This window comes from Molossus molossus, unplaced genomic scaffold (genome assembly GCF_014108415.1).
Source record: "Molossus molossus isolate mMolMol1 unplaced genomic scaffold, mMolMol1.p scaffold_m16_p_1, whole genome shotgun sequence".
Lineage (NCBI taxonomy): Eukaryota > Metazoa > Chordata > Mammalia > Chiroptera > Molossidae > Molossus > Molossus molossus.
The window spans coordinates 189251319-189263487 of NW_023425344.1; positions in this window are offsets into that span (position 1 = coordinate 189251319).

A 12169-nucleotide genomic window follows, 5' to 3' on the forward strand; every position below is an offset into this window, starting at 1 on the left:
TCTCCCTGTTGGCCATTAGGGGGCGGAAAACGAGGAAGAAGCAAGGACCAGGGCTTACTTGGGAATGGAAGGTGGCCTTTCTGCCACCCTTGGAGTTTTGCTGAAGTTTTTTAACCCCTAGTGTAGGCAAAACTTGTGTTGTTTGGTGTTGGGGTAGAGGATGGGGGGGAGGGGCAGGCAGTTTGGTTCTCTTGATTTCTTGAAGGGGCAGGAGGTGGTGGTCTCTGCTGCCATCTCTCTTGCTTTCATATCTGTCTGGCTTTGCAGCCAGCCTGTGGCTAAGCTTGCTTCTTGAGCTCTTGAGAAGAAGATATGGGCCACCTGGGAGGCATTATTCCAAGGAAAAGTCGTGTGTGCTTTATAATCCAATATAGATGGTAACCCTAGGAACTGTTCTGTCCTTGCTAGAGGGAAGGAAGGTTTGTCAAACTTCCTGGAGAAGTGAGTTGCAGCACGGAATTCTGCTAACCTGTGCTCAGTTCTCTCTCAGAAGCAGCTCGCTTTTCCAGCACAGCTGCGTTGTTCCCGAACCGCCAGACCCCAGGACCTCCCGCTGCCCTGCCTATCCTGCTGGGGAGCTTTTTCTGTGTGCATGTTTTTTATTCTATTTTTCCATCTGGTGACTTTTGTTTTCTTCTAAATGGCGCTGTTTAAATGCTTTCCACAAATGCAATCTTGAAAATAAACACAGTGAATGGCTATGAACAAAAGAGGATCCATTCTCCATGCTGATCACTGCTGAGAGGTTCCCTCAGCTGCAGGGAGAGGGGGCTGAGTGGATGAGAGGATGGTTCATATGAAATGCCACCCAAGGGTGCTGCTGGGATCGGAATCCAATCAGAACTACATTAATGGTGTCCTCATCAGCTGGGCACTCAAGAGCAACCAGAAGGCCTTGAAAACGTAGGAGGCCCATCTTCTAGTTGGCCTTTGTCCGAAGCCTCGGTCTCATGCCTCCAGCACTTACCAGTAGTGGTTAGATGATCACTGGATCCCTCAGGGACTTCCCTGTTCACCTCCTTTCCACTACCCCTCAGGATCACTGCCTTGGTTTGGGCTCCCCCACAAGCAGAGATCTGAGCACAGGTAATTATTTGGGAGGGGCCAAGTGTCACCAGTGGGAAAGTGACTCAGGGAAGGGAAGCAGTCAACAAAGGGTGTGTAATTACACCAGCCACTGGGCTGGCAAACAGGGCTCGGTCCATGGGGAGCTCTGGGAAACTGCTAGACCTCCGATTTCTCCCCCTCCGACTTCTCCTCCGACTTCCCCCACCAAGGGTCAGCAGTTGTGCGTATCCCAGGAGCACATGTTGAGAGCCGCTCCCTGGTGGTAATTCCTGGCACTTCTGGAACGTCATTGCATGTGAGCTGAGGGGAAACAGCCCCAGGCGCAGGGGAACAGACTGGCTGTCTGAGGTTGGCCAGGTGCACGGAAGGTCCTAGGGGTGTGTCTGGGCGCTGCTGTCATCATACGCAGCAGCTCCTTCGGAGTCGGGTCAGGGATCCAGTGCCGCTGAAGGGTTCTCTCCCCTTGAGGGTAATTTTTTTCTTTTTAAAAACCATTTTTATTTATTTTTTCCCTTTTATTTTTTTAAGCTTATCTTTTGAATGTGTCAAAAATCGTTTTTAAAAATCACTTTCTATTTTTCAATTACAGTTGAATATTATACAATATTATATTAGCTTCAGGTATACACCCCAGTGACTAGACATTATGAAACTAAGTTGCTTACTAGGTGATCATCCTAAAAAAAAATCTCATACCCATCTGACACCATACATAATTATTAGAATATGATTGGTTATATTCCCTATGCTGTATTTTACACTCCCATGACTATAACTACTAATTTGTATTTCTCTATCCCTTCACCTTCTCCACCCATCCCCCCGTAGGGTATTTTTTGTTTTTTGTTTGCCACTATCGAGTTACCTGGGTGTAACTTCTTGATGACGACATGGATTCCTTTACAGATGAAGGTGCCGAGTGTTTCGGCTCCGAGGCTCACGGGGCCCTGGGCCCGAGCTGCTTCTCCTGAGGCAGCAGCTGTTTGCTGGCCGCAGGACCTCAGCTGTCACTGGTGGTGACTCCAGCCCTTGTTCCCTTCCCGAGTGTGCAGCCTACCGGAGAAGTGGCAGATTGGGAGATGAGTATCAGTTAAATACAACATTTAGCAGCACTAACAGAAAGCCCCAGTTCAAACTGGTGTAAGCCATACAGAAAATTTGTTTTATTTCACTGAACAGGAAGTTGGAGGTAGAATACTCCAGAGTAATTCAGTGGTTCCGGTTCTTTCCACCTCTCTGCTTTGCCAGCTTGTGTTGCGACCTTGTTCTCGGGATCTCGCTTCCTTACAAGGCTGCCGAAGGTCTAGGTCTCTCGTTCGTGTACACACACTCCATTGTAAGCGGCCGCAACGATGTGGCCATAGACACATTACAGGTGAGGCTGTGCAGATGTTCTGGCCAATAGCCAGATGAGGTCCCAGCCAGCAACCGGCCCCCAAAGCCAGAATGTGAGTGAGGATACCTCCAGATAATTTCAGCTTCCCCAGCCATTAGTTTTCCCAGCTGATGCCCCAGATATACTGGGGGGAGGGGGCAGAGACAAGCCATCTTCATGTTGCCCTGTCTGAGTCACTGACCTGCAGAATCCAAGAGCATAATATTGTTTTATGTCGCTAAGTTTTCAATGAAGCAATAGGAACTGGAGCATTGTTCCTGGTGGCATTTGCTCCCATCCTGAGGGAAATATTGAGGGGAAATAGAGAAGCTTGCAGTGTTCATTACCCGCTACCCTCCGTGTCGTAGAGAGGGGTCCAGAACCCCAGGGACTGGGGAAAGCTGCCACAGTGCCCTGACAGCGGCTGAGGCTTCCTTCCATGGGTGATGGGTTCTATTATTTTGGAGACACCAAGAGAGGGCTTCTCAAGAAAGGTTGTTAGTATCGGGGACCACACTGGAATAGTCCTTAAAGGACGGTCTCAGAGGTTTCTGATGACTCCCAGATCCCATTGGCTTTACCCTCACAATGTGTCCAAACCACTTCTCCTCATGTCCAGTTACCACTTTGTTCCAATCCACCATCATGTCTTATCTAAATTACTGCAACTGGTGCCTTAAACGATCTCCCTGTTTCTCCCCAGCCGACAACATTTAATTCCCATGAAGCAGCCAGAGGGGTTCGTTTTACAAATAAATCAGGCCGTGCAATTGGTCTGCTCAGAACCTTCCCCAGCTCCCTCCTAAGAGGCTCTCCTTGACCAGCACGCATGCTCCAGCTCGTCTCTGACGTGTTGTTCTCGCCCACTCTGGTGCGGCCTCAGTGGCCCTGTCGCGCCTCAGACATGTCCACTGCCCTCTCAGGGCAGGGCCTTTGCCGAGCTCTTCCCTCCATCGAGAACGTTCTTCCCCCAGCTAGCTGCATGGCCTACTGTCTTACCTGGCTCCAGGTTTCACGCAAATGCCCCTGACTGAGGCCTTCCCTGAGCACCTTAGGTTACATTTGTACCCACCCTCAGCTCTCCAGATCCTTTTCCTCATCTTTGACTTTTCTCTACAGAAGTTATCCCTACATAACGTAACAAACATTTTACTTAATTGTTATGTTAGTATCTAGCTGCCCCCCACTGGAATTTCAGCTCAATGAGAGCGGGAATAGTTGCCTGTTTTATGCCCAGAACAGTGTTTAGACATATCGTGGGCCCTCAATAAATATTTGTTGAGTGGATAAAAGATCTGACCCCTCTTTAGCATATCCAATGTTTTCAACTTCTGGCTCGACAGCGCCACCTGGAGGTCCTGCCAGCACCTCAGATTCACCATTCTAGATCCACATCCTCACACTGGGGAATCTAGGGTCAGGCCCTCCCAGGGGGCTCTCTGTACACAGTGGGGTTGGTTGTCTTAGCCCAGGTTTACATCCCAGCTCCACGTCACTTCTTAACCAGAAAGGAGAGAGAACGTTTCCACCTCACGAGGTTGTCACGAGAGTGAAAGTGCTTAGCCCTAGGAACTGTGCCTGGCAGAGAGCAGATGTTCAGTAGATGCCGTTATAATTCCTGTCCCTAGCTACCTTTTCTTGTTAAAAAATTCTTTTTTTCCCCAAAGGAAAATCCTTCGTTCATAGGGATTTGTAAAGTAGTTACTTCTTGCTTTGATAAATGAACAAAATCTTGGCTTGTTTTTAGATCAGGTTATATTTCGCCTAGTGAGCGTTAAAATCTCTTATATGTCAAGGGAAAATAATGGTAAGAACTAGTGACCCATTGATCAAAAAACCCGAGAGCCACAAGCATGTGCTCGCTGCATCCTGCACCAGGAGCTGCAGTAACACTGAAAACAACTGCATTTTAGTACCTGCCAAGGGCAGAGCTGATGCTAAGAACTGAACGGATATCATCTTATTTAAGTTTTTACCTCCCTCTCCCTGCCTGAATGGTAGGTATACTGTGGTATTATCCACATTTTATAGAGGAAGACATAAAATTTGGGGAATTTAAATAACGTGTCCAGGTCACAGATCTAGGAAACGAACAGAGAAAGGACTCAAACCCCATTCCTTCAGGGTGGTTATGCCTCCTGGTTAGACTTTTTTTTTTCTTTTTTCTTTTTGCAGGCCCCCAAACCACTAAGCAGCCCGAGAGGGTGCCTACAGCCCTGGCTTTGCCTGCTCCCCTTTGATTGCTTTCAGGTGGGCCACACCTTTGAAAGTCCAACCAGACTTCCGCTGTCCTCACCTACCCTGATCAGGAAGCAGAACGCAGGGCCACACCTGGGGCCCTGGCCTCATACCTGCCCCATGAGGGCCACCTGGCCTCCTAGGGCAGATTTCAGTAGAGCAAAGAGTAGACCTTCCTTAGGAAACCCCAAGCCCACAAATCTGAACCTGTCCTCTTCCCGTGGCTCCCAGCCTTCTCGACACAGTTTCTCTCTAGTTTGTTACACAGAAGGTCTCGGGTGAAGGCCACCTCTGTGTAGGCTCTATGTGCCAGGTGGTTTGGGGAAGCCGCTTGGAGCTCGGCATGCGCTTACAGCACCTGGGGCTGCTGGCTGGAGCGGCTCTGCACAGGCGTGACGGTGAGGCCCTGTTGTTCCTGTTTGCTCCTTTGTTTGGAAGCAAAAGACTGCAGGCAGTGTAGCTGGACCACATCATGGTGACCTTACAGGTAGGCCAAAGAACCCGGGTAAAGGGTTGTCGAAGTGGAGGGAACAGAAACAGCGGTGCTCACCAGCTGGTGCGCCCAATGGCTCCCTGGGCTCCCAGGAGGACTCGAGTCCCAGCCCTCCCATTCAGCCTCTCTCTCCTGTTTGTTATCAGAAGCGGTTCATTCAGCTCTCAGTTGTCTCGCAGGAGTAGTTGCTCTGGCTTTACAGTACGAGTATATTTGAGTCTGCTCCGGGGATGGGGCGAGTCCCTGTGGAGAACAGAGTCAGCATAACTAACTCCATCGTGAGTTTGAACTTGATCGTCTGAACACACATAAGTTGGGGTCTGACTAGATGCTGCCAAATATTCTGACTCAGGACTTTGAGGACTAATCTCGGAGACTACAAACATACCTAACAAGGGCGGAGGAAGAAAGACATCACCACAGGAAGGACGAAAGTCAAATCAAGGAAGTGGCACTTGCTATTCACCCTTGCGAATGAGCCATGCCGGTGGCTCGTGGGTCTGGCCTGGAGACCACTGATTATTCCGGCCTTGCTTCCTCGAGCTGACCCAGCAGGCTTCCTTGAAAGTCATGTGCCCCTTGGAGGCAGAGGCTTCCGTGATTCTGAGTGACCAGTGACTACTGCTCTGAGAATAGGCCGGACCAGAAGACATTTGGGTCTCTTGGACTTTCGGTATTATGAGTATTAACCCCCAATACTCATGTGTCTGTGATTTGGATGAATCCTGCAAGTAATAAAGGCTATGCTGACAGCACCTGTGTGGGCTCACTGTTGGTACTTGGTGTCGGGAATCTAGAGGGCCAAGTGACCACCTAGGGCCCCGGCCTCAATCAGGCACCCCTGATACCATCCGGGGGTCAGGACATTGAGTGACGTATAGGAGAGACTATGCTCATAGCCGGAGTGCTCACAACAGTTTCCGTTGAATTCCAGTCCTCCTGCGCCACCGTGATCTTGGGCCAACCTAGTCACTTTCTACCCTTTTGGCACCAGGGTGGGTGCACATGGCCCACTGCACCCTCAGGTTTGCTGCGTCAAGACCCAGGATCTGCTTGTGTCGTTCTCTTTGTTTTCCTACTTTTTATTGAAATATAAGGTACTTATAGAAAAATGCACAATGTATTTTCACAGTGAACATCCGTATATGCATATGAGCAACAGCTCAAGAAACAGAACAGGACAGAAACCAACTTGTGTCTTCCAGTCACTGCCCCCAAGGGTGACCACAGAGTTTCACTGCCTTTGATCTTTATGCAAAGGCAACCCTATAGTCTGCATCCTTTGGTGTCTGGCTTCTTTTATTAGACATCTGTCTGTGAGAGTCATCCATATAGTTGTATTAGTTGTAGTGTGTTCATTCTCACTGCTGTATGAAAATACAATTTACTTATTCGTTCTATAATCGATCGCCATTTGGCACTTTCCAAGTTACAGTTCCTGCACATACCTTTTGGCCCACAGAGGTCCGTATTTTGTGGGGTCTGCTTAGTTTTTAAAAGAAACGTTGTGAGTTGTTTGGCCAAGACATTTTCTTAACAGATGGGGCAGCCTGCTTCTCCTTCGCCACAATCAGCAATTTTTCTTTTGTTCCTTTTCTTCCTTCAGGTCAAGCATGCCAGCCAATCTGCGGCCTCGTCAATGTGTGCTGAGGAGGCCAGTGGCAGCCTTGATGTATTTTTAACTTATGTGCTGACAGTTCTTTATATACCTCCCGGTTCATGGGGTGGGGAGGGGGAGATGGGAGGGTAGGGAGGTGCTGTGAACATCAGTGACCCAAGGCCTGTTGACAGCCACAGGGGAACCTGGAGACTTCGCTGTGTGACCAGATGACCCTGGGAACCTCTCCCTTGGGAGCGCTGGGCTGGGGCTGGGGCTGGGGCAGTGAGTTCTGCTTCCTGCTCTTACCTCTTGATGGGAAACCCATTGCTAATTGTCTTCCCTCTCCCTCTACCCAGAAATAGAAATGGATACCAAGCAACTTCTTCCCTACCCTAGGCTCTGTAGCGTGCACCTCCGCCACCGTCCCTTCTTCTCCTCTCTGCCCGAGCTGAAGGCCGCCCTGGGCAGTGTCTTTATTTTCACCTGCTTTCCTGTTTCCTCCCACGGAGCCGAGCCGCCAAGCCTGTCTTCCTCACAGGTGTTGTGACTGTTGCTGTTCCTGCTTCCTCCCCCTTCCCCTCAGGCACCATGAGTCTGCAGGCTGCCAACCTCCTTTCCCCAAAGTGCTGCAGTCTCTGGACAGAGCAGTCAGGGCAGAGGTTTACACTGTAACTTAGTAAAATATGAATTTAAATGTAATATGAGAACCAATAAAAAAAAAGAATGCAAATCTGCTGGTCACAAGTGCCAAGCAGCAGCCAAGACTGGCCTTCAGATTTGGTGCTGAGCTTTCTCATAACAAGGACAATAAAAGGAATCAAAGAGGTGTAGAGAGTTACTGTTATTGAGATAATAGCTAAAAGATAAAATAGATAACCCATAAAAGATAACTGTGATATTTTTGAAGAAGTATCTTATTCATTATTTTATCTCCTAAATACCTGACTTAAGGCCTTATGCCAAGTAGGTGCTCAGTAAATATTTATTTAAGGGATAAGTTAATGAAGTAAACTCACTATTAGCTAATATACATCGAACAATTACTCTGTGGCAGGCAAATTCTAACCGGTGCCACTCAACAACCCTAACAGGTGGGCGCTATGTTTCGCTTCCTTTTCAAACATGGGAACCTGGTGTAGAGAATAACTTCCCCAATGTCACAGCTCCTCTGGGGCCTGGTGATGATTTAAACTCAAGTGCCTTGTCTGGAGCCAGCAGACACTAAGGAATCTGAAAGGATAGAGCAAATGAGCATTTACAAGAATTTTCATTTTACTAGATAGTAAAACCAATCATACTGGCTTTTTACTGCTGGTCTCTGGCTGACAGCCCAATCTGGTGGGAGAAAGGCCACCCTTCCCTCTGCTGGGAGCTGCCAGACTGCAAAGCAGACAGACCTTTCCCATGTCTGCCCCCTGCTGGCTGATGTGAGGATAGCAGGGCTTTCTCCCAGGGTGTTGCAAGAGCATCTTCAAGTGAGGGTGAGGTGGGGGACCACTGCTTGGCCCTTCTGTCAATGTAGGGGGATGGTGCATTACTCAACCCCCAGATTGGGACCTTTGTTCTGAAAAATAGAAATGTCTTAAGATGGACTGTTTAAAATTGGTTGCTGTTTTGGCAAATCTAGTTTGTGTGGTTACTTGACATAGGGTGGAGGTTGCATGAAGGAGCTAAAGGGCAGTTTTAAAAGCACTGGAACAGGAGTCATGAGACCTGGGGTCTGGTCTCCACAGGGCCACCTACCAGAGTGGCAGTTATCCTCTTTGGACCTGTTTCCTCATTTGCAAAACAAGGCATTAGACTATAGGATTCCCTAATGGTCCTTCAGTCCTAAACCTCCACCTGTAAGTCCTTAAAAGATTCCCCCCAGTCAGGTCTCCTTTTTAAAAAATTTTTTTCTTTACTGATTTTAGAGAGAGTGAAGGGAGAGAGAGAGAGAGATGGAAACATCGATGAGAGAGAACATCGATTTGCTGCCTCCTGCATGCCCCCCACTGGGGATCAGTGCCCTGACCAGGAATTGAACTGGTGACCTCTTGGTGCATGGGTCGACACTCAACCACTGAGCCACACCAGCCATGCTCCTTCTTAAACCTCACCTTCTCACGCCAGATGTCTTCCCCACCCCCCATCTCTGTCCTGCTGACCTGTGTCCCACTGTGGCTGGATAACCCTCAGTACGAGGTATTGCCCATCTCTCCTGACCCCAAGTCTGGCCTCTGTATGACGTCTGTAGGCTCAAACTAAACAAGGGTGGGAATCTTATGGTTCAGAATGTAATCTGGGCTGCACTCGGTATTTGGACCAGCATGCCTCCTACCCACTGGCAAGACCAAACTCAGGAGGTAGAAACAAAGTAGCAGAAAGCAACAGCTTATATGGGATTTTTAGAGGGACACTAAAGATGGAGTTTGATGTAATAACACACCTTTGCCCAAAGTGATAATTCACCAGGCGTTCTGTGAGTCTGAGGATAACTCTGCAAGGAAGGCATTTCTACCACCCACATTTGTGCATGGGAATTGATTGAGGCCGAGAGCGCTATGAAGTCCACAGTCCCAGAGCCAACACGTGGCTGAGCTAGGACAGGGCCAGGTCATCTGCACCAGACCCCGGCTCGCCCCATCAGAAATGTGCCTGAGAGCTCCAGACGCTGGTTAGTCCCAGGGGATGGCAGTCTCAGTGAAGACAGACACACTCCTTCTTCCAGATGAGCGCACCCGATGACAGCATCTCCTCTCCTGGAACAAGTCTGCACTTGGATTTATTACATCTGCCCAGATGCCCTCCTCAGGCCTCCCGGCGAAGATCCTAGTCTACGCTGGGCCTGTGTTGTCCTGCACTGACTGGCCTGTACCTGTGTGAGGCATGGTTGGAGTCAGGCTTTGGATGAATCTCATCTTCCCCGGCCCTCAGTTTCATCATCTAATAGAGGCGGGTGGTAATACCCACCACAAAGGTAGAGTAAAGAATTAAGACGAGATGTGAGGGAAGAGCTTTTTACAATGTGCAGAACCACCAAGTGTTAGAACTTGGCGGGGAGGGAGGCAGAGGGACTCACACGCCAGCTCCCTCGGTCTGCTGGCCCACCCCTGCCCTTCTGGGTTGGGTCACTCATCACCTCCAGTAGCTGTTGGGGAAACCAGACCCCATACCCCACATACAAGAGACCCAGGAGCAATGAGCTGGGCCAGAGCCCCATGGGTGGGACCTGGGTGCAGAGCTGCTGAAGCTTCAGCTGTGGTGGGATGAGCTACGCCAGGCCCTGCATCCAGGGAAACAGAGGCCAGAGGTGTCAAGAAACCAGGGTATGGCAGCAGCCGAGGTCCTGGAAAGCTGATATCAAGGAAGTCTGGAGAGGCACATACAGTTGTGGTCCAGCGGTGGCAACCTGAGGGAAATGTTGTGGGAGCTGGAGTTCTGTGCCAGTAGGTGTGGGTGCTAGAACCAGCCAGACACAGCTTTTGCTGTTAACATGACCTCATGTTCAACCTTGGTGTTATCTGGGAAACTAAGTTTCTAAAGAATGTGTTCTTTACCTTGGAGCACACACAGTATACACATTTATTCAGCCCCAGATAGAGGCTTCTGGGGTGATGGACAAATTATTTTTCTTTCAACCCATCATGAATCAACACTTAAGAAAATTTAATAAAATCAAAATACTAGAAAGTGAAATAAAAATGCCCAAACCAGTCTTGACCCTCTTTAGTGAGACAAGTCCTCTCTCTGATGATGTGCTCGAAACATGTGGTCATGTTCCATTGTCTTAAAACTTCTAAGTGTCGACTCTGTACGTCTAGGACATGACATGGTCATTCCACACCTGCTGCCCTGCAGCAAATGTTCAAACTGTAGGCAAACCCCTTGCTATCGAAGAAAAGTCTGATGTTTGTGTTTGTTTTACTTGAACTACGTAGACCAGCTACCAGCAGTGAGCGAGTTCCTGCTTGACTCCTTCCCGTAGAAGGCCATGTTTCGAAGAGTTAGGGGGAATGAATCCAATAGGAGAACATGGATTTAAAATGGGGTTTCAACCACCTCATGCTCAATAGGATGGTTACTATGAAGTAAAACTAGAAAATAACAAATGTAGTAGAGGATGTGGAGAAATTGGAACCCTTGTGCACTGTTGGTGGAAATGTAGAATGGTGCAGCTACTATGGGAAATAGTATGGCTGTTCTTAAAACAATTTTTAAAATAGGACTACCATATGATCCAGCTGTTCCTCTTCTGGGTATATATCCAAAATATTGAAAGTAGGAACTTGAAGATATATATATATAAATAGCAGCATTATTCACAATAGCCAAAAGATAGAAGCCACTCTGGTGCCCATCAGCAGATGAATGGATAAACAAGATGTGATATATACCTGCCTTTGAAGGCTATGATGTGGATGGACATCGAGGACATTATACTAAGTGAAATAAGCTGGTCATAAAAGGATAAATGTTGTTTGATTTGATTCCATTTATATGAGGTACCTAAAGTAGTCAAAATTGTAGAGGCAGAATGTATAATGATGGTGGCCAGGGCTTCTGGGTGGAGAAAATGGGAAGTTAGGGTTCGTAGATACAGAGTTTCCATTTTATAAGATGGAAAATGTTCTGGAGATGGATGTTGGTGGGGGTTGCACAACAATGTGAATATACTTCATTCACTGAACTATATATACTTAAAGATGATTAAGATGGTAAATTTTGTATCATGTGTATTTCTCAATAATACACATTTTTTATTTATTTTCTTTCTTTATTTTTTTACCTGTTAACTTATTTATTTTCTGTTTCAACATATAAGCAACAAGGGAATGGTCACTTAGAGCCTGGCACATAGCATGTGCTCAAGAAATGTTTATTGAAGAAACAAATGAATAGCAGGGCAAGAACAAATCATTTCTGTGGCAAGATGGAAGTTATTTAAGCATTAGGGAAAACCTTAATTCAATTCTGGAGATTTATTTAAAAATTAGTTTTAGAAATATTTTTTTAAAGTTGAACCATTTTATTTTGATATGGAGATGAGTGTAGATAGATTTCCTTTTGTTTTTAATCCTCGAGGATATGTTTTTGTTTGTTTGTTGTTTTTAAATTGATTTTAGAGAGAGGAGGGGGGAGAGAGAGAGAGGGAGAGGAAGAGAGAAACATTGATTGTATGTGTCCTGACTGGGTACTGAACCCACAACCTCGGTATGTGCCCTGATCGAGAATTGAACCCACCACTTTTTGGTGTAGAGGACAACACTCCAACCAACTGAGCCACACTAGCCAGGGCTCAGTCTTTAGACGAAATTTAGGACCAGTCTTTTCTTCAAAATGAACTGCTTGAAAGACCACTGAGCCAGGAAGTGAAGGGAAAGAGGCAATTGGCTCATTTGTTTTCCTAAGGGCT